The 22,118-nt window shown below is 49.5% G+C and overlaps 1 pseudogene; it reads right to left on the reverse strand.

Moving 5' to 3' along the window:
• Nucleotides 1-255: 255 nt before the first annotated feature.
• On the reverse strand, nucleotides 256-18,592 carry LOC144265428 (uncharacterized; annotated as a pseudogene).
• Between the last annotated feature and the right edge of the window lie 3,526 nt (nucleotides 18,593-22,118).

Here is a 22,118-nt window from a genome sequence, read left to right on the forward strand (position 1 = left end):
AACAAAAAATAATTAACTATCCCTGCATTGAGGGCTGCTCTGAAGAGGACGGTGATCAATTGTTCTCCAGTTGATAGTTGGAGAAGGGGGGATTTAGGTTACACATTAGGAAAAACTCTCTAGCTCTAAGGACAGTTCACTGTGGAACAGGTTGCCACAGACTCACAGGCCAGTGCTCTCTTGGCTCCGTATGGCCCCGGGAGGAACCGGCCTTTAGAGTATTGACCCTACATAAGGTCACGCTTTGCTCGGGGTTTAAGCTGTACGCTTCTCCTCCGCCTTCCAGTACCACACGTCTGAGCCTCCGGCATGCCTGCCTCTCTTCAGCCTGCAGCGATTCTCAGCCAGCGCAGCACCGACGGGTTTATTGTACGTCTGGAGCAGATTACAAGACGTTCTCAGGGGCGTCCATCTGGGTCTGTCCCCGTCCAGGTGGGATCAGGCCACTCTAGCGAGGGACGGGGGGTCTGGCAGTGCCCCCAGGGAGAGAAGGGGAGACCTGCCCCCCAGGGAGCTGCTCCTGGGGCAGCCTGTGGGGGGCGGGGGGGCCCAGGCTGCTCCCAGCAGGGGGCTGCGAGTCCCTGCCCCGGGCAGAGGGAAGCTGCTGCAGCTCCCCGGGCTTGGGGGGCAGCGACATCTGGGGAGCGGGGGGCAGAAGGGGGGCTGGGGGCTCTGAGCCGCTCTGCCCGGCCCCGAGCTCTGGAGAGCCCCCGCCCCCCCCCCGCTGTTCCCCGCCCCGCAGCCTCCGCTCCTGGCACCGCCGGCCCATGCTCCGGGCAACGGGGCTACGAGCCCGGCCAGCCCCAGGGCTCTGTGCGGCGCAGCCCGGCAGCCGGTCCTGGGGCAGCCGCCCCCAGCCCCCGGGGCTCCAGGCAGCACGGTCAGGGGGCAGGGAGTGGGGGAGGAGGAAGGGGGCTGGGATAGAGGGCAGGGGAGTTCGGGGGGTGGTCAGGGGTGGGGGGTGGATGGGGTCGGGGCGGTCAGAGGGCGGGGAACAGGGGGTTGAATGGGGGCAGGAGTTCCCGGGGCGGTCATGGAGAAGGGGCGGTTGGATGGAGCCAGGGGTCCGGGGGGCAGTCAGGAAGCAGAGGAGGGGGTGGATGGGGCGGTGGGGGGCAGTCAGGGGTGGGAGTTCCAGGGGTGGTCAGAGGACAGGGAGAAGGGGTGGTTGCATGGGGCAGGGGTGCTAGGGGGCAGTCAGAAAGGAGAGGAGGGGTTGGAAGGGGAAGTGGGGGGCAGTTAGGGCAGGGGTCAGTTAGAGGCGGAGAGTCTGGGGGTGATCAGGGAGAAGAGGTGGTTGCATGAGGCAGGGTTCCCAGGGGGGCAGTCAGTAAGGAAATGGAGGGGTTGGATGGGGCAGCAGAGGCAGTTAGGGGCTGAGGGGATCGGGTATGATCAGGGGACAGAGAGCAGGGGTGGTGGATGGGGAAAGGATCCTGGAGGACCCTGCAGGGAACAGAGGGGTTGGATGGGGCAGGAGGCCCGGGGCGGCTGTCAGGGGGCAAGAAGCGCTGCGGGGGGCAGATGGGGGCGGGGGCCGAGCCATGCCTTGCTGTTTGGGGAGGCACAGGCCTCCCTTAACTGGCCGTCCATACAATTTCTGAAACCTGATCCGGCCCTCAAGCCAAAAGTTTGCCTTTCCGTGGCTTAGGGCCTGATTTATGCAAAGACCCATTGGGAGTGTGTGAACATTGCCCCATTTCTGAAACTGGAAACAACCCCCTGGACAGGGCTGGGAAAACAGAGCAGAGCACTGGAGCCTGAACCCCCTAGTCAAAGACTACGATGAAATTATCTCAGGCATTGGCATCCTGACAGCAGGATTATCTGACTATGTCGACTCTCTCCTCAGGCCCTACAAGACCAGTACCCCTAGCCAATGCCTGAGATGATGGGGCATCCAGGATTTCCTGGTTTATGGATCTTGGGTAGCAGATAGAAGACGCTTGCTCGGGGTTCCAGGTGCATGTCTGTGCAGATTTGTTCTTGTGCTTTTTCAGGGAGTTTCTTGAGCAGATGGTGTCGTTTCTCTTGGTAACCCTGAGTGGGATCAGAGGAGAATGGGCTGTAGGATGTGGAGTTGGAGAGCTGCCTAGCCACCTCTTGTTCATATTCCAACCTATTCATGACGACGACAGCACCTCCTTTGTCAACCTTTTTGATTCTGACGTCAGACTTGTTCCTGAGGCTGTGGATGGTGTTGTGTTCTGCACGGCTGAGGTTATGGGCCAAGCGATGCTGCTTTTCTACCACTTCAGCCCATGCTCATCGGCGGAAACACTCTATGTAGAAGTCCAGTCTGCTGTTTTGACCTTCAGGAGGAGTCCACGCAGAATCCTTCTTTTTGTAGTGTTGGTAGGAAGGTCTCTGAGGATTTGTGTGTTGTTCAGAGGTGTGTTGGAAATATTCCTTGAGTCAGAGACGTCGAAAGTAGGATTCCAGGTCACCGCAGAACTGTATCATGTTCGTGGGGGTGGAGGGGCAGAAGGAGAGGCCACACAAGAGACCCACTTCCTGGACACTACAGTGCTAATAAGCGATGGTCACATAAACACCACCCTATACCGGACCGTTATACTTACCTACATGCCTCCAGCTTTCATCCAGACCACACCACACGATCCATTGTCTACAGCCAAGCTCTACGATACAACCACATTTGCTCCAATCCCTCAGACAGAGACAAACACCTACGGGGTCTTTATCAAGTGTTCTTAAAACTACAATACCCACCTGCTGAAGGGAAGAATACCCAGAAGTCACCTTCTCCAGGAGAAGCCCAATAAAGAAAGGAACAGCATGCCACCAGCCGTCACCTTCAGCCCCCAACTAAAACCTCTCCAGTGCATCATCAAGGTTCTACAACATATTCTGAAGGATGATCCCTCACACTCACAGATCTTGGGAGACAGGCCAGTCCTCGCTTACAGACAGCCCCCCAACCTAAAGCAAATACTCACCAACAACCACACAACAAAAACACTAACCCAGGAACATATCCTTGCAACAAAGCCTGTTGCCAGCTCTGTCCACATATCTATTCTAGGGACACCATTATATGACCTAATCACATCAGGCTCGTTCTCCTGAACATCTACCAATGTGATATATGCCATCATGTGCCAGCAATGCCCCTCTGCCATGTGCATTGGCCAAACTGGACTGTCTCTACGCAAAAGAATAAATGGACACAAATCAGACGTCAAGAATTATAACATTAAAAAACCAGTCGGAGAACGCTTCAACCTCCCTGGTCACTCAATTTCAGAGCTAAAAGTTGCAATTCTCCAACAAAAAATCTACAAAACCAGACTCCAACGAGAAACTGCAGAATTGGAATTAATTTGCAAACTGGACACTATTAAATTAGGCTTGAGTAAAGACTGGGAGTGGATGGGTTATTACACTAAGTAAAAGCTATTTCCCCGTGCTAAGTTCCCCCTACTGTTACTCACACCTTCCTGTCAACTTTTTGAAATGGGCCATCCTGATTATCACTACAAAAGTTTTTTTCCTCCTGCTGATAATAGCCCAGCTTAATTGATTAGTCTGTTCGAGTTGGTATGTCAACACCCATCTTATCATGTTCTCTGTGAATATATATCTTCCTACTATATTTTCCATTGGATGCATCCGATGAAGTGGGTTTTAGCCTAGGAAAGATTATGCCCAAATACACTTGCTAGTCTCTAAGGTGCCACAAGTACTCCTCAGGTTTTTTGCTGATATAGGCTAACACGGCTACTGCTCTGAAATAAATGATTGCATCTCTCCCCAAAATAGATCTATAAGCACAAAGAACACCATGGAGACCAGGCCTTTAAACGTTAGGAAACATCAGAGTAAAGATCACATGTACATACTTCGCACAGGGCAGGGGTGGGTGTGGCAGTGACATCACAAGGACCTTTTGCAGCACTCAGCTGATTGGTCAAAGGAGGTGGGAGGCGGTGACCTCACAGAGAGTCCATGACAACGGCCAGGGAGGACAGGCTGCAGGGCAGGGGGATCTCAGAGACCCCCGGGGCTTTGCTGCAGGGAGTCTCCTTCTTGAGGTGTCTCCTTGAGGACTGAGAGAGAATTCAGGGTCACGTATGTGAGCGCGAGGTGGAGCCTCTCTGGAGTTTTCTCCTTTCCCACTGCTAATTGAGCGAGAAGACAGACGTCCCTGTGGAGAAGGAAAGAGCCCCAGAGAGGTTGGGTACCTAGGCAGGCTGAACCACCCGGTGCTGGCCAAATTCTAGGCACGGAAAACACTAGGTTAAGGTGGGACAATTTTCCTCCAGCTTGGTCTTTGTCCCTTAGAGTCATTGGGGTTTGTCTTTTTTGGTTTCACTTTTCCTGCTTCCCTCCCCCCACTGGCGAGGAGGGGACTGCTCTCTAGCCCTCATGGTGGGAGGCCCTCCCAAAGAGATGGGACAGGAAGCGTGCTCTGAGAGTGCTCCTCACTGGTGACCTGAGCCATCCCTGGGCCATCTGGGGAACCCTCAGCCCTGGAAATGCTGCTGAAAATGGCCTACCTTGATTATCACTACAAAAGGTCCCTCCCCCCCGCCCCCGCTCTTCTGCTGGTCATAGCTCACCTTACCTGGTCATTCTTGTTACAGTCTGTATGGTAACACCCATTGTTTCATGTTTTCTGTGTATATAAAGACAGGTTTCAGAGTAACAGCCGTGTTAGTCTGTATTCGCAAAAAGAAAAGGAGGACTTGTGGCACCTTAGAGACTAGTTAGTCTCTAAGGTGCCACAAGTCCTCCTTTTCTTTTTGTGTATATAAAATCTCCCCTCCGTATTTTCCACTACATGCATCCGATGAAGTGAGCTGTAGCTCACAAAAGCTTATGCTCAAATAAATTTGTTAGTCTCTAAGCTTAGTTAGTGTGTTTTGTCTTATTTGCTTAGTAGTCTGCTTTGTTCTGTTTGCTATCTCTTTAGCCACCAAAAATCTGCCTTTTATAGTTAATATAATTTATTTTGTTTATTATTAAACCCAGTTTATGTAATTTCTAACGGGGGCAGGGGGGTCCCCATCTCTCTTCACATTGAGGAAGAGGGCGACATTTTATGAGCTTGTGCTGTAGAAATCATAGAATCATAGAATATCAGGGTTGGAAGGGACCCCTGAAGGTCATCTAGTCCAACCCCCTGCTCGAAGCAGGACCAATCCCCAGTTAAATCATCCCAGCCAGGGCTTTGTCAAGCCCGACCTTAAAAACTTCCAAGGAAGGAGATTCCACCACCTCCCTAGGCAACGCATTCCAGTGTTTCACCACCCTCTTAGTGAAAAAGTTTTTCCTAATATCCAATCTAAACCTCCCCCACTGCAACTTGAGACCATTACTCCACGTTCTGTCATCTGCTACCATTGAGAACAGTCTAGAGCCATCCTCTTTGGAACCCCCTTTCAGGTAGTTGAAAGCAGCTATCAAATCCCCCCTCATTCTTCTCTTCTGCAGGCTAAACAATCCCAGCTCCCTCAGCCTCTCCTCATAAGTCATGTGTTCTAGACCCCTAATCATTTTTGTTGCCCTTCGCTGGACTCTCTCCAATTTATCCACATCCTTCTTGTAGTGTGGGGCCCAAAACTGGACACAGTACTCCAGATGAGGCCTCACCAATGTCGAATAGAGGGGGACGATCACGTCCCTCCATCTGCTCGCTATGCCCCTACTTATACATCCCAAAATGCCATTGGCCTTCTTGGCAACAAGGGCACACTGCTGACTAAATATTTCTATACAGTGCTGTCAAGGTTCCTCCCCGACTCTGAACTCTAGGGTACAGATGTGGGGACCTGCATGAAAACCTCCTAAGCTTACTTCTACCAGCTTAGGTTAAAACTTCCCCAAGGTACACATTAATTTTATCCTTTGCCCTTGGAATATCCACTGCCACCACCAAACTCTAACTGGGTTTACTGGGAAACGTAGTTTGGACACTTCTTTCCCCCCCAAATCCTCCCAAACCTTGCACCCCACTTCCTGGGAACGGTTCGGTAAAAATCCTCACCAATTTGCATAGGTGACCACAGACCCAAACCCTTGGATCTGAGAACAATGAAAAAGCATTCAGTTTTCTTACAAGAAGACTTTTAATAGAAATAGAAGTAAATAGAAGTAAAGAAATCACCTCTGTAAAATCAGGATGGTAGATACCTTACAGGGTAATTAGATTCAAAACATAGAGAATCCCTCTAGGCAAAACCTTAAGTTACAAAAAAGACACACAGAGAGGAATAGTCATTCTATTCAGCACAGTTCTTTTCTCAGCCATTTAAAGAAATCATAATCTAACACATACCTAGCTAGATTACTTACTAAAAGTTCTAAAACTCCATTCCTGTTCTATCCCCGGCAAAAGCAGCATACCGACAGACACAGACCCTTTGTTTCTCTCCCTCCTCCCAGCTTTTGAAAGTATCTTGTCTCCTCATTGGTCATTTTGGTCAGGTGCCAGCGAGGTTACATTTAGCTTCTTAACCCTTTACAGGTGAGAGGATTTTTCCTCTGGCCAGGAGGGATTTTAAAGGGGTTTACCCTTCCCTTTATATTTATGACAAGTGCAAGAAAATATTATTTTGGGTTTATCCCCCAGCAGAGGTGTGCAGGTGAGTGCTGGGTGAATCCTCTCACACAGAGCTGACTTCAGTCTGTGGCTGCAGTGGGTTGTGGCCCTACCTGTGTGTGTGCTGCAAAAGACCAGAGAGCCGAATTCAGCAAAACAGGGAGAGGGAATCTAGGCTGGTGGAGCAGGAGAACCCCCCAGTACATGGGGGGGTCCAACCCATCACAGATTGATTGTAGACACACGTTTGAAAAACCTGTGAGATAGCAAAATAATTGTATTTTCTGAGATCAATGCAAAGGAGTCATGAAATCTTTAATTTTTATAAAAGTTTACTGATTTTGCAGAACAAGCAGAACTAACATTGTCAGAATGAAGAACACTAGAATGAAGTAATAGAAGAGTAAAGCATGTGCTACATAACAAAGCCAAAACTTATTAACATAGCATTACCATTTGTAGCATATAGCATAGTGTTAACATTCATATGCTACCCCTGAGGGGATTCTGTGCCCCCCAAAATAGAAATTCAGTGCACGACATTGTAAAATTCTGCATCCTTCATTTGTCAAAGCAGCACAATATAATCATACCATTTTCAGTTGTTTTGGTAATTTATTTCAAAATAGCTGTCAACAATACAGACAACAAAACAGATTCAGGAAATGGGTTTTGATAAACAGATTGCTTACCAGGCACATCTCTAGGGCTCCACAGGGCAGATGGCAATATTAATATATTTCCATGTATGTCAAGCACAGAAGGATATGTTTACCCAGCAAAGAAAACCCTGTGGCTGTGTGGTGTTTACATGTTGCTTGTAATTATTAGAATTGGGAGCTCTGGCTGTTGGGAGTCTGAAAGGACAGGAAACAGGAAGGAGAGGGGAGGAGTTGAGAGGCTGGGAGAGAGCTACAGAGGGTGCAACAGCAGCTTGGTAAAGAGGTTTCCACTTTGAAAATAAAGTCCTATTGAAGCTTGTTCGTACCTGGCCTGGTTGTTACAACAGGCTGGTGCATGCCAGCTGAGTTGACTTAGGCTTCTGGGGCTTGGCTATGGGGCTGTTTCATTGCTGTGCAGACTTCTGGGTTTAGACTAGAGCCAGAGCTCTGAGACCCTCGCACCCTGTAAGGTCCTAGAGCCCGGGCTCTAGCCCCAATCCAGCAATCTGCACAGCAGTGAAACAGTGCAAGGGCCAGGCCTGCCCCAGAAACACCTTTGGACCCTGCCTGCCCCTCCGTGCTGGGTGCACCGAGATAGCAAATGAGAGGGACAGAGTCTCTCACACATGCCCAGCCCTGCCCCCCAATCCAGGTGTGGGCAGGCAGGCTCAGTCTGGCAGGATCCAAGTGGGGAGGGGCTTCAGATGGGGTGATGCAGATGTGCAGGAAGAAGGTTCTGTGTGGGGCACTGTGAGTGCAGTTGCCTCAGTGTGGGTGTGGGGGGCATCTGGGTGCAGGGGGAAGGGGACTCTGCAGGGAGGTCCGGGGAAGATGGTTGGGGCTTGGCAGGCATGTCTGGGTACGGGGGACTCAGTGGAGGGATCCGGGCACTGGGGGAGCTTGGCGGGGTGGTCCAGGTGCAGGGGGTGGGTAGAACATTGCATCATGGGATACCTGCTCAGAATGCGGCAAAGTAATTTAACAACATCACAACACCAGAAGCACTGGTTCAGAAGGGAAGTTGTTTGCTTGTGCCCTGTCTCTGGACTCACACAGGTGTGGTAGAAAAACATAGACAGGAAAACCTGTCCTGTGCAGACAAGGCCTAAGATCAGAGTTTCTTTCCTATTCCCCTTTAGATGAAACCACCTGGATTCCCTTCCTAGCCCAGGGGCTGTAAGTACACTGTGAAGTTCCTTTCACTCGACATTACCACGAGTTCATAAAAACAGCCAGTTAACTGTCTAACAGACTCTCTAATTATCATTTTTATTCCATTCTAGGTTGATCAGGTATTTTGAGATACCAGGGAATTAGATTCAATATCTTTTCTCTGTCATGACTCTGAAGTGAACATTTTGATATTTTTTCTGATAAATGCCTGTATAAAAAAATGAAGTAGAAAGCTAATCAGAAAAGAAACATATTGTAGTCAATGCATCTGGATTCTAAATGTCTGCGGATTAATCCCCCAACCCTGCGGAGTAGGTACAAGAAATGTGGTCATGGATTTCACATTCTTAGTCCAGGGCTTTGTCGAGGAGACATGTGTCATGAAGGAGAACTACAGACCTATGACAGTGGCAGTGTGTAACTCTAAAGGGAACAATCAGCACCTCAGTCATCTAGATAACCCGTCTAGATCTAGGAATGCATGGTACCTGTAGGGAATAAACAGCAGAGCCCTCCTAGACTCTGTAATTTAAAAGAAACATGTCAAGAGACTTTCCTGAAGGTCCCGTCTCACCCCATGAAGGCCCATTTTTGCATTCTTCTCCTCTGCAGATGAATGATTCTGAGAAACTCAGACCCATGTTATTCCTCCTCGTGCAAAGCAAGAAAATCACAACTAAACCACCATCCCCACTAAGCCTTGGTCAGGGCATTGCATTTCAAACCTAGTGGACACCATTATTGCTCCTGAATGTATCCATTTTATTAAATAATTTACTGTCAAGTATAAATGAAAAGTCACAGAGAATAAGATAATAAGGTTGTAGCTGAGTGGCAGCAAAAGTCTCTTCTATTCTCTATTGGTGCTCATACCATGTTCCTCCCCACAGTGTCTGAGCACCTTTCAGTAGTGTGATAAGCAACCTTCTGTCCCATGTTTTTTGTTCTTTCATCCTTTCTGGGGGAGAAGCGTGTGCAGGGGAAGAGTTCTGCTATGTTTGTTGCGATAAGTGAGCGTGTTGATATGTATTTACACTAGAGAAAGCAAAGTCCAAGCACTTGGAGTAAATGATGGTCAGATTGGTGATGATCCTTAGTTCCTGTGGGAGTTCATTCCACCACCTGAGACCGGCCACAAAGACAGTTCTCTCTCCCGCACAAATAAACATTACACTTATTGTGGCCTGTTTCATTGTGCTTGAGTAGCAATGAAAGTTGCTGTGTGTGGTCTTCATCACAGAGCTTTAGGAAGTTTTTATATAACCTCGGCTGAGGCCATGGAGCACCCAGAAGACAAGACCCAAGATCTTGAACATAATTTGATATTCGGTGGGCAGGCCATGCAGGGAGTGGAGGACAGGCATGATATGCTCACAGGAGCTTGTGTTGCAGAGAAGATGCACTGCAGCATTCTGCACTAGCTGAAGGTCCCCCCGGCACTGATGGTTTCATGGCCACGCAGATCACATTGCTGCAGCCCTGCTGAGGAGTGACAAAGCTGTCAGTAACTGAGGCCAGATGTTTGTCTGCCAGGAAGGAACAGCATCTCCTAGCCAAGGGGAGATGATAGAGACCATTACTTGTGGATGCTGCTATGTCAGGGCTTAGTGTTAGCAAGTGCTCCTCGACTATGGCCTGAACTGACAAATTGTGTTGATGGAGGAGCTGATCAGAGGACATTCAGAGCTTCTTGAAAAATCATAAACAAATCCCATCACAATGTGGGAATCTTATCTCAGCCTCTTGCCCTACACGACTCTGTTCCAGGAATGTGATTTATTCTCTGCCTTATAACCATTGCATATCCGCATTACATGGCCACTCCAGCCTGGCCTGATGCTCTGACGTTCATGGGAAATGGCAAAGATGATATTCACTTGGCGAATCCCTAGTCAGGACACTTTTAGGATTTCTTGCCTGTGTGAATTCTCATCCCAATGTGCGGAAAGAATAGCAAATATCTCAGGCAACCAGATTGACTTAACAGGAAGGCCAAAGCAGAATTGGAGTTGCAACTAGCAAGGGATGTGAAGGGTAACAAGAAGGGCTTCTACAAGTATGTTAGCAACAAGAAGAAGGTCAGGGAAAGTGTGGGCCCCTTACTGAATGGGGAGGCAAGCTGGTGAGAGATGATGTGGAAAAAGCTAAAGCACTCAATGCTTTTTTTGCCTTGGTCTTTACAGACAAGGTCAGCTCCCAGAATGCTGCACCGGGCAACACAGTATGGGGAGGAGGTGAGCAGCCCTCAGTGGAGAAATGTAAGCAGAGTCAGGATGAACTCTACCCTGACATCTGGTGGTGAGGTGTGGCAAGTTGTGGAAAAGAGCTTCAGGGGCTGATCTCATTTGCATAGGCACACCCACCCCGCCTAGAATGAGGCCATAGCTGCCCAAATGGTCACTTTGGCTGCTGTGGGATCCCCAGTGTCTCTGTTATTGGGGCAGGAAGAATAAATTGTTATTACCCTGATTATGGGAATCAAGGACAGTGGAACTGTACTTGGCCTTTTGTTATGATGGAGGGACTCGCCATCAACTCAGTAGCACTCGCTAGGCAAGGGACATGGGTTCCAAAACTCTGTAAATTGACAGAGGTTGGGGATAGGTATTAATACTTGGTGTATGGGCCCCCTGGTGAGGGCCTTACATGCTAATTGCATTTCTTCCTCTCTCCACTGTAGAATGTCAGAGCTAATTTTGATTCCATTAGGAGTCTAGTTACAGGCTGCTGAGCTGAATTCACTTTGGGCTAATGGTGCACCAGCACTGAGGCTCCCCTACTACAAGGTGAAATCACAACAGAGCTAAACTTACTAAGAGCTGAAATCACTGAGCGTTGTGTTGAGTAGTGGGGGAGCCTGAAGATATATGGTGGAGCAGTTTGCGGAGGGGTAAGCAGAGCGGCTGGTGGAGCAGAGCAGAGCAGTTTGTCGGATGCCTACAGCAGCTCATGGGGCGGCTGGCAGAGCGGAGCCCCGTGGAGAGGTGGGGCCATCAGCGTTGGACCATGTAAGGTGCCCCTTAACACACACACACACCCATCTCCACCCAGCTTGGGAGGTAAAACTCTGCAGATAAACTTTCGAACTCTGGGGCTGCCCTGACCAGGGATAGAGACTTTTGGGTCGTTGGACTTTTGGGACTTTGGGTGATTTTGGGTTGCTGGACTCAAGAACCAAAAGGAAAGGACACGCCCCAATTTGCTTGGGGTGGGTTTTTTGCTCATGGGTTGTGTTATGAATCCTGTTGGTGGTGTTTCCCCAAAATAATGCCACATTGTTTCTCTCTATTATTAAAAGGCTTTTTGCTACACTCAGACTATGTGCTTGCGAGAGGGGAAGTATTGCCTCTTGGAGGCGCCCAGTAGGCGTGGTATATATTTGTCCCAGGTCACTGGGTGGGGGCTCGAGCCGGTTTTGCATTGTGTTGTTGGAATGGAACCCCTAGACACTGAACCCAGCCCTTGTTGCTGCTAACTCTGACAGGCAGAAGGGTTACAGAAAGAACAGGTTAAGGACTACTTAGAAACGCTGGACATTCACAAGTCCATGGGGCCAGATGCAATGCATCCGAGAGTGCTAAAGGAGTTGGTTGATGTGATTGCAGAGCCATTGATCATTATCTTTGAAAACTCATGTTGATCAGGGGAGGTCGTGGATGATTGGAAAAAGGCAAATATAGTGCCCATCTTTTTAAAAGGGAAGAAGGTGAATCTGGGGAACTACAGACTGGTCAGCCTCACCTCAGAAGTATGGGTTGGATGAATGGACTATAAGGTGGATAGAAAGCTGGCTAGATTGTCGGGCTCAACAGGTAGTGATCAAGGGCTCCATGTCTAGTTGGCAGCCGTTATCAAGCAGAGTTCTCCAGGCGTTGGTCCTGGGGCTGGTTTTGTTCAGCATTTTTATTAATGATCTGGATGCTCGGTTGCACTGCACCCTCAGCAAGTTTGAGAACAGCTGATCTAGAAAGTTAAAATGTTTCATAGATTCATAGATATTTAGGTCAGAAGGGACCATTATGATCATTTAGTCTGACCTGCACAATGCAGGCCACAGAATCTCACCCACCCACTCCTGCAATAAACCTCTCACCTATGTCTGAGCTATTGAAGTCCTCCAATCCTGGTTTAAAGACTTCAAGGTGCAGAGAATCCTCCAGCAAGTGACCCGTGCCCCATGCTACAGAGGAAGGCGAAAAAACCCCAGGGCCTCTTCCAATCTGCCCTGGAGAAAAATTCCTTCCCGACTCCAAATATGGCGATCAGCTGAACCCTGAGCGTCTGGGCAAGATTCACCAGCCAGATACCCAGGAAAGAATTCTCTGTAGTAACTCAGATCCCACCATATCCCACCCCAGATCAGGGAGGTATTTATAGCGTTTCTCACCTGTGTGTATTCTCTGATGTGCAATAAAGTCCGAGCTCTTACTGAAGCTTTTCCAAATATCACAGCATTTGAAGGGCTTCTCTCCAGTGTCACCCTCCAATGCCTATTAAAGCTGTCACTGTAGCTTTCCCCACACTCAGGGCACTTATAAGGTTTCTCTCCCATGTGTTTTCTCTTATGTGTGAGAAGCTTTAAACTGTACTGGAAGCTTTCTCCACAGTGTTGTTCACCGTGTGGATTCTCTGACGTACAACAAGGTGTGAGTGCCGAGCAAAGCTCGTCCCATACTGGGGGCATTTGTAGGGCTTCAATCCTATGTGGATTCTCTGATGGTTAATGAGGGCAGTGCTGCGAGAGAAGCATTTCCCACAGGCAGGGCATCCCCAGGGTCTCCCTCCGGTGTGCTGTCTCTGATGTGAAATAAGCTGGGAGCTCCAACTGAAGCTTTCCCTGCACTCGGCACATCGATAGCATTTTTCTCCCGTGTGGATTGTTTGCTGTGCGGAGTAATGTGGGCTGAAGGCCAAGCAAAGCTTTTCCCACAGACACCAAGCATACCGGATCTGTCTCCAGTGGGGATTCTCTGCTGAGCAGTTTCTTTGATTTTTCCAACCCCTCTGCTCCGGTGAGTGGATTCACCCTGTCTCTGCCCTGGCTGTTTCCCTGTTGCCCCGTGTTGTGGGCTGAGTCTTCCAAGTTCTTCCCATCCCTCGTCTCCAGCAAACATCCCCTTTGGCTCTTCCCAAACTGTCCTGTGTGGTTCCACTTCCTCAGGACTCCCAGTGACAGAGTGATTATATACAGCTGCTTTCACTTCCCCTCTCGGTCATGGGTTTGCTTTCTGCTTTGTTGTTGTTTGTTTTGTTTTTTTACCAGTGTAACCCCCAAGGAGCTGACCTGGGGCTCTGTCTGCAGGCAGCTGAGGGAGGGGCACTGTCCCTGGCAGGGAGGCGAAGCCAAGGCAGATTCAGAGTCTGCCCGGAAACCACTAGGGAGTGAGATGCCCTGCCAGGGAGCTCAGGAAAGGGGAGAATCCATTTTTGAGTCAGTCTGGAGTCAGGCAGGGCAAGGGCAGACCTGGCTGTGTGGGGAGCTGCGGAGTCCCAGGCCAGCATGCAGGGTTCCCCCGACAACTGGCCTCTAGGGACCTGACAGCAGATCCCTCCGCTGGGCTTTTCCTTCCCCACTGATTACTCCCAGTTTGTAGAGTTTTGCTGGGAAACTTCCCCAGCCAGGCTGAGTTCGCCCCCAGCTCCCTAGGGGAGACCAGTCACCACATGGCCAGCTCTGCTCCGGCTGCTAGTCCAGGGCTGGCCTGCTGGGAATGTGTCTGGACGCTGGGCTAGGAGACGACAGTTTGGAGTTTAGTCCAGTTCTGTAATCTGCACCTTGAGCCCTGCACCCCTGGGTGGTGAGGGGAAATCCCGGGACAAAGCCGCCTGACTCGGGCCTGAAGAGGCCCTGCCAGCAGAGATCAGCCCCGCTGCCATGACTGAGGAGTCCAGAGTCATCTCTGAATCCGAGGAACATTCATGGAGTTTGTGAACGCACCATCTTTTAGTTAGTCAGTCCAGGAATATGTTTTGGTGACCCCCTACTCCTTGAACTGTGTCCTCAAGCCAGGGAGTACGGGTTTGGGGATTTTATCACCAGCTGCATATTAAACCTATGGAGGGACTTACCACCTCCTCCCACTTGTGAGTCCTTTGGGGTGTGCTGAGCCCAGTCACCCATCCTGCTAAACCACTGCAGAGAAGATATCGTGGTCATAGGTCATCAAGGGCCCCAACAAAGTACACGTACCAACGGGACACTGATCTTACATTTGCTACATCAGGTCACGTGACTGGGGAAAGTCACGGATAGTGTCAGCATGGGCACGAAGAATAGTGTTTTACCCCGTTATGTTATATTCGTCTCCCGTTTAATATAATTACTGTGTTGAGTATATTCTATGTATTTGTGTGATTTCTTGGAAGTCTCCGACTTTCTGGCAGGTAAGTGGGGGTTACCCTGTGGTTGGCATTTTCCTCCCAAGCCGCCCTGGGGAGCTGCCAGGAAGGAGTGAGGGTGTTGGAGGCACCGCCAAATACATTCACAGAGAAACATAAAGAAGATACACCCTGCTGGGTGTCCAGGAGATCCAGGAGAGCCCAGACCTGTCCATCAAAACCTGTTCGCAGATTAGCATGAAAGAAGGTAACCGGGTGGGGAGGGGGCACGACACTAATTCAAGAAACAATAGATGGAGGCAGACAGAGGAGCACAAGGAAGCAATGGGACAACACTGGTCAGCACGATCAGCTGTGATAACAGGACACCAGCAACTCACCATAGTCAGGTTTTTTGCAGACACCTTGGAGGGATTTGAAGGAGGCTAATAAGGTAGCCGTGCGGGTGCTGATGGGGGCTTCTGCCAAGTGTGGGGGGCAGCATGGGGGGTGGGAGTTACAGCTGGGGGGGTGAGCTGAGAATTCTGACTCAGCAAGATTTCGACAGAGCATCAATGTGAGAACCTACAGAGAGGTCCGAGACCAAAATGACACCCAAGTTATGGGCCTGAGTGACAGGCAAGAGGCTGGTGGTGTCCACAGTGATTGAGAAAGGCATTAGTAGGGAAAACTGGGGGCGGGGTGGCGTAAATTAGGAGCTCTGTTTTAGCCACATTTAACTTGAACTGATGGTGAGACATCTACAAGGAGACAGAGACACAGGCCAAGATTTTCATCTGAAGAGAAGGAGACAGGTCTCTGCCTTTTCAAAGAAACTCAGGTCACTGCTGGGACAGAGCTGGGCAATGCCTGGGCAAGGGGAGCAGCCCAGGGTATGATTGTATTTAAGAGCTACTGGAACTAAGGGCATGTCTACACCATTAGCAGCTACAGGTTTACAGGGTTTTTTTCTTTCATCCACCTAGGTGCCTTCAGTGGGGGTTAGGTCAGCCTGTCTGTCACACAGGCCATGAATGCTTCAGAAGCTTCGGTTGATCTAAATTTTAGGTGTAGACGCGGCCTCAGAGCAGGTGACTTCCCCCAACTCTGCAGAGAAGCAAAATGAAAAGGCTGCACCTGGAGCTAAAGGAAGGACAGGTGTGAGGAGACAAGTCTTAATGCGGCTGCTGCAGACACACAAAAAGAGTGAAGATGGAGCTGAGAATTGCCTGGTCTCTTGGGGCCATTGCTCCTTCCCATATGGACTCTGCCTTGAACGTCCCTTTGCCACACTAACCTACATACCTTCTCCTGCTGGATTCCAGGGGATTAATAAATGCTCCTTTGTTCTGAAAGGCTGTTTTGCAGAATACTGACTGGGTTCCTAAGACAGTGGGGCCAGAACCTCAAAGGGATTTAGGTGCCTCGTTCCCATTGAAATGAACAGGAGCTGGGAGCTGAAACATCACTGAGGATCTGGGTGGTAAAGTCTGCGCAGGAATCTAAACACAGGTGGATTTGCTGTAGGTGTAAACGGTGGGAAGCAGGAGGTGCTGGAGGCCAAAGGCCCAGTCCCAGAGTCATTCAGGCTGCCCGGCCTGCCCTTGTGGGTCAGTGTGAACCTTGGGGCCTGGTCACTCCCAGGAGCCTGTTTAAAGGCAGAGCAGAGCACAGAGCCTGTCAATCTGTGACGGACGAGCCGGTCAGCCCCCTCATCCATCCATGCCCCCATTCATGTCCCCCTTCCCCACACCCGCCATCAGAGCCTCCAGTGCCCTGTGCTGGGGGAGCCCCTGGAGAGCTGTAGCTAGTTCCCTGTCTGGGGGAGCCAAGGGGGGGTGCAGAGCTGTTCACTGCTGCCCCCACACAGCGTCAGCTGCATGACTTCCCCTCCCCCGATGTGTGGGGGAGGGGGAGTGTACGGAAACCTACATGGGGAGAGTAATTGCCGGCTGAGAGGTTCCCACAGCTTCCCCGCCAGGAAACCACCCAGATCACGGGTTCCTCTCACTGGCCTCAGACAGCTCCCCCTTCTCCCCATCTCACAGCCCATGGACCCCTATGTCCCAGTTCCCCCTCCCACGGTGCTGAGCCTGCCTCCCTAGGGTCTTGTCTGTACCAGGAGAAGAGCTGTTTTCCTGCCATGTCTTACACCAAACACAGTGACTAACAGGAACTAACATCTGAGTGAAGATGAGGTAGGTGTCAGTTTAACACGAGTTAGCAGGTCAAGTTAAAGACAAGGCTCCCCGCTAGGCTGTCCCTTGACCTGTTAACGTGAGTGGAGATTACACATGGCCTTGTCTTCACTAGGATTTTAGCCCATGTTCCCTGACACTGTGAGAAACACCTGTTGTCTAGTGTGGACACACCCTACACCAGCAGACTGGCTGTGCTGAGCCAGGCTGAGAGCATCAGAAAATGGAAGTAGCCAGCCATGCGATACCTATTGTCTTCCCTTTGTGTAGAATAATGAATTACTGTCTTGGATCAATTTCCCACTAAATCATCCTAATCTTCCCCAAGACAAATCCCACAGGACTGTAGCCTCCTTGCAGACTGAGGACCAGCCGTATCGATCTCCAGCTCAGTCCTGCAGATGGTTCCACAGGAAGTTCAGTCTATGTTCTTCGCTGGCGATCTTATCAGACCCCTGAAGCCTTTGGCCGCTCTGTGTAGTGCCAGTCCTTTGTAAACACGCTTTGGGAGTCATTGGTCCTCTCTCCTCATAGATCCCTTCTAGAAAACGACCGAAACCAAACCAGTGCTGACGGAAGTGATTGCTGGGGCCAGCTCCAAATATTGTCACTGCTGACCTTGATGGCCACTTAGCATGGAGCAGGTGATGAATGCAGGTTGCCCCCTTCACACTATTTAGCGGCATATTTAAATAAATAAATACAAATCAATGTGGCCAAATTACGGTTAGAATGAACAAAAAATGGTCACTCTCAGACGGGTAGCCGTTTTAGTCTGGATCTGTAAAAGCGTCAAAGAGTCCCGTGGCACCTCGTAGTCTAACAGATGTCTTGGAGCATGAGCTTTCGTGGGTGAATCCCCCCGTCGTCGGAGGCACGGAGTGGAAATTTCCAGAGGGGGGTGTAAAGGAGGTTGAGGAGTTCCGCTCCATACGGCTAAAGTACGATACTTGACACCATGCAAGGCACTGCATTTAGCCGTATGGAGCGGAACTCCATCAACCTCATGAAGAGACTTGCGCAAGTGCAGCCTCGTTATCCCTAGCCTGATTCTTGCTTGCACATTTACACTCGCCTCTGGAAATTTCCACTCCGTGCCTCCGACGACGGGGGGATTCGCCCACGAAAGCTCATGCTCCAAGACGTCTGTTAGACTACGAGGTGCCACGGGACTCTTTGACGCTTTTAAGTGGCTACTAACATTTCAGCTTTGCACCTTTCCCCCAATTCAAAGATGTTAAGGACAGAAGGCCCCATTCTGATCATCTCATCTGGCCTTTCAGAAAGGCTAGATTAGGAAAGTCAGACCCAAGGGGACGTTTTAAGAAATGATTGGTTTTTAACCCTATATTTAGCTAATTTTCCCCCAGAAAATTCAGCTGCCCTGTGAAGTGTTGTGTCGGAGCTGGAGTCTCTGTGTGAGGATCACACTGTGGGAGAGAGGCAGGTCAGTCCTGCTCTTTGTGCATTTCCCAACACAGGCTGGGTACAGAACCAGGACTAAGGACCCCGGAGACAGGAGCCGGAGTACAGGTCTGCCAGGAGGTCGTTGCTGCCCTCTGCTGGCTCCAGGATGCATCACACCCCACTCCCCACATTCCAGATCCCTCTGCCCACAGAACTGTCCTTTATCCTATGTTTACCATAGTGGCCATGGGCATGAACCAGGGTCCCATTGCGCTAGGCGCTGTACAAACAGAGAACAGACTATCCCTGGTTTCTTCATCAAGCTCTATTAAAGTGTCTTAATTGCATTATAGTTTGACCAGCATTGGCTGTTATAATGAGGGTTGGGAGGCAGGAATTATGGGGAGAGCTGGTCAGAACCTGGAATTTCTATTTTATGGGGAATTTTAACATATTTATATTTGCTTTTGATCCAATTCAGAATGAAAATAAAATTTTTTTAAACTGCCAATGAGAGAGAATTTTTAAAAAAAGAAAAAAAATCATTTTAGAAAATATAACAATTTTGAAATTTCATTTAGTTATTTTAGTAGATTATTTTTACATGGTTTCTTGTATTTCACGGCTACTACTGGCATATCAGAATAGACTATGTAAAACATTCTCTTTTATAAACTCATTAAGGGCAGCTGCTACTTAGGTACCAGTCAAAACTTTTTAACTTTCTAGATCAGCTGTTCTCAAACTGTGGGTCAGGCCCCCAAAGTGGGCTGTGAACCCACTTTAATGGGGTCACCAGGCTGGCTTAGACTTGCCTGGTAGGCAATGAGGCTCAGGTTACAGGTCCTCTTCCTGGGGCTGAAGCCCTTGTGCTTCGACCCCCCGACCCAGAGCAGTGGGGCTCAGGCAAGCTTGGACTTCAGTCCCCTTCCTGTGGATATGTAGTAAGTTTTGTTGTCAGAAAGGGGTCATGGTGCAATGAATTTGGAGAACCCCTGTTCTAGATCAAAACAGCCCATTAACCGCTCCCTCACACACTGGGCTGCCTGAAACCGGCACAGTCATCATCACAGCCACAACAGAGTGAAACTACACCAGATCACAGCAGCTGCAAGAGCCTTCTATCAAGAAGGGAACTCATCACACAGAGAGGAGGCAGCCCCAGCTCCTGGGAGACCACAGGGGGGCATGGATGAGCCTGGAGTGGGCTCTGGGATGGGGGATATGCACAGGGAGCTTCCCAACCAACACCAAGCTCCCCCATCCCCACACCAACTAGTGCAAATCACTGTCCACGCAGCTCAGACGCTATTCATCTCAAAGGAAGAGTTGAGGAGGATTTTGACCTTTCAACTCTGGAGAAATAGGGGTAGTAAGGTGTCAAGGTTCCTCCCCCACTCTGAGCTCTAGGGTACAGATATGGGGACCTGCATGAAAAACCTCCTAAGCTTATCTTTACCAGCTTAGGTCAAAACTTCCCCAAGGTACAAAATATTCCACCCGTTGTCCTTGGACTGGCCGCTACCACCACCAAACTAATACTGGTTACTGGGGAAGAGCTGTTTGGACGCGTCTTTCCCCCCAAAATACTTCCCAAAACCCTGCACCCCACTTCCTGGACAAGGTTTGGTAAAAAGCCTCACCAATTTGCCTAGGTGACTATAGACCCAGACCCTTGGATCTTAAGAACAATGCACAATCCTCCCAACACTTGCACCCCCCCTTTCATGGGAAATGTTGGATAAAAAGCCTCACCAATTTGCATAGGTGACCACAGACCCAAACCCTTGGATCTGAGAACAATGAAAAAGCATTCCGTTTTTTACAAGAAGACTTTTAATAAAAAATAGAAGTAAATAGAAATAAAGAAATCCCCCCTGTAAAATCAGGATGGTAGATATCTTACAGGGTAATTAGATTCAAAAACATAGAGAACCCCTCTAGGCAAAACCTTAAGTTACAAAAAAGATACACAGACAGAAATAGTTATTCTATTCAGCACAATTCTTTCCTCAGCCATTTAAAGAAATCATAATCTAACACATACCTAGCTAGATTACTTACTAAAAGTTCTAAGACTCCATTCCTGGTCTATCCCCGGCCAAGACGACTACAGACAGACACAGACCCTTTGTTTCTCTCCCTCCTCCCAGCTTTTGAAAGTATCTTGTCTCCTCATTGATCATGTTGTTCAGGTGCCAGCGAGGTTACCTTTAGTTTCTTAACCCTTTACAGGTGAGAGGAGCTTTCCCCTGGCCAGGAGGGATTTCAAAGTGGTTTACCCTTCCCTTTATATTTATGACATAAGGGTACAAGGCCCTGCCCAGAGTGAGCTTTTTGATGCCAGCTCACGCCCTGCGATGGGCCAGGAATCAGCTGCCTTTTGGGTGAAGGTGCCTGGTTCAGAGGCATCTTTAAGACCAGCCACCCATGAGCAGAGGGGAAGGCAAAAAGTTTGCACTGGCTGCTCCTGTGCTCTCTGCTACTAGCAGAGACAAACCCTGGGCACCAAGCACCCAAATTCCCCAGGGAGGAGCCACCAACACGTCCCGGTTACACTGTGGTGTGATACAGACTCACCCAGGAGGTTAGCGTTAACCCAGCAAGCCCTGCAGGCTCCATGGGACAGGCAGAGGGGCTTGGCCCAGTCTGCGGAAGCTGGTCAAGGAGGGGTCTCCAGACCATCTCTGTCTCTCACCTGCAGCTCTCACCAGCCTGTGGTGGGTCCATGCAGCCCACCACGGGGGAAGGAATGAGGCAGCTCCCCTGCTGTGCTCCTGAGCACACTGGACAACTAGTGCCAGGTGCAGCTGCAGCATCACTCACAGGGACAGATCCAGTAACATCACAGATTCACTGGAACAGAAGGGAGTATGGACACGCTAAACTGGAGTATCTGCAAGGTTCTTACTAGGCGCCCGTGAGAGTTTTAGTTAAAAGCTGCTTTTGCTGATAAGCGGAAATTAGAAGGTTTTGCTGTTGCTAGAGAAATTGTTTTAGCCCATTAGGGGTTATGATTGGTCTGATGCAGAGTATAGTCATGATTTGAGTAAAACAAGTGGTGAAGGCATTATAAGAAGAATTCTCATTTCAACTATATGAGGGTGAGAAAACAAGCTCATTGGAACGTAACTCGGGCATACGGCTCAAGACCAGAACTGCTAGGATTTTTAACCCTTGCATGACCAGACTGTGGAGAAGCCAGAGCCCCAGATGACACAACGCTGACTGGCCATAAGGAGATGTCTGTCTGCTTTATTGGGAGTGGTGAGCATTAGTAGTCTGCTGATAAATACATGTACATGTTTAAGAATATTCACTGTGTGATAAAGGCTCTTTCACTGGAAAAAGGTCCTGTTAACCCATAGAGGGTCATTCCACCCCAAGGGGGAGGAGAGAGCTGTAAATTGTGAGGGCAAAAGAGGTGGTCTTAAGTGGGGTTCCACAGGGATCTGTTCTGGGTCCAGTGTTTAACATCGTTATTAATGACCTGGATGTATGTACAGAGAGCAGACTGATCAATGCTGCAGATGACACAAAGCTGCGGGGTGGGGGGAAGGAGGTTGCCAACACTTCAGAGGACAGAGCTAAAATTCAGAGGGATTTGGATAAATTGGAGAACTGGGCAATAGGCAACAAAATGAAATTCAACAAAGATCAATGCGAGGTGCACCACGTAGGGAAGGAAAACCAAATGCACAAATACAGAATGAGGCAAACTGGCTCAGCAGCAGCGCTGCTGAGAAGGATCTGGGAGTGGTGGTGGGTGCGTGTTTGTTAGTGGAAAGGCTTGAA

The sequence above is a fragment of the Eretmochelys imbricata genome, chromosome 5, assembly GCF_965152235.1.
Source record: "Eretmochelys imbricata isolate rEreImb1 chromosome 5, rEreImb1.hap1, whole genome shotgun sequence".
Classification (NCBI taxonomy): Eukaryota; Metazoa; Chordata; order Testudines; family Cheloniidae; genus Eretmochelys; species Eretmochelys imbricata.